The sequence below is a fragment of the Sarcophilus harrisii genome, chromosome 2 (assembly GCF_902635505.1).
Source record: "Sarcophilus harrisii chromosome 2, mSarHar1.11, whole genome shotgun sequence".
NCBI classification, from domain to species: Eukaryota; Metazoa; Chordata; class Mammalia; order Dasyuromorphia; family Dasyuridae; genus Sarcophilus; species Sarcophilus harrisii.
Genome location: NC_045427.1, coordinates 491,771,421 through 491,772,598, shown reverse-complemented (window position 1 = coordinate 491,772,598; position 1,178 = coordinate 491,771,421).

Below are 1,178 nucleotides of genomic sequence, written 5' to 3'. Positions count from 1 at the left end.
ACAATGAGGTTCCTGTGTCCCAGAATGACGAGGTGCGTGGGTGTGGATGGAGAAGAAGGGAGGGCCAAAGAGTTGGAATAGAGGGCTGTGGTTGAGGGGAGTGCGGATTCTAGTTCAAGGTTTCTTCTGTAGTCACTTCTAATTTTTCTATGGCTGTCTCTATCCATTTTTCATCTTACTTTCTTCCATCCCACTTTGGTCCTTTGCCCAGAAGGGCCACCAGTCAGGGCTGAATGAAGATTAGGGAAGAAGGAGCTGGTAGAGAATTCTTAGGGCTTGAACACTTCTTGCTTCCTTCAAGAGAAGGCAGGAAGTAGGAAACATTCTATCTTGAAATTCTACTGTGGGCCAAAATTTCCCCTCATTTAGACATCTTTCTGATTTTCAGTCTTGGGCTGACGGGCCTCCTCCAGACTAAATGTTTTATGATGTTGGGGGGAGGAGGGAAATCAGGGATTCAGAAGATATCTGATATCCATAAGGTAGTCCAGATTTGTTTTGGGGAGGGGGGGCAGAGGAAGGAGAAAGCTAAAGCATGTTTTGACACCAACCCATCTGTCCCATACCATCCTTTGGTCCTTTCAGCCAGCTATTCTCTTTATAAGGTAAGGGACAGGATGTGGGGGTGGGGTGAGAAAGCCTGATGGAAACATTAGAGAAATATTGATTATACCATCCTCTTCTCTATTTAGGAAGAGGGCAGATCTCTGAGAATGGTTCTTCTGCTGGATTCCAAGTTTTAGGGAGGAGGGACATGGGAGAAGAAGGAGACATAAAAGTTTCCCTGGGGGAGGAGAACTGTCCACCTCCACTGAGACCCAAGGCTGGAAGTTATGCTGCTCTTCTGACCTAAGAAACCAGTTCCAGATTCCTGTGGTTCTTGGAGGTAGGGGAATTCTCTCATCCCTTCCCTTTGTTTACTCCCTGGATCTCTCAGTATAGAGCAAACATAAATAAGAATCCAGGTATCCCAGTTTCAGTTTCTGGAGTTCCGGATTCTCTTTGTCCCATAAGAGAAGTGGTTAAGGGGATATGTGTTTTATCTTATTAAAAAAATAGCTTTTTTTCTTTGTTCCCTATAGGATGAATGTAGAGGGAGAATTCTTCAGTTCCCCTTACAATGACTGACTCCTAATAGGATTTGGATTTCTTTCCAATAACCAGTAGTTTTTGGATCT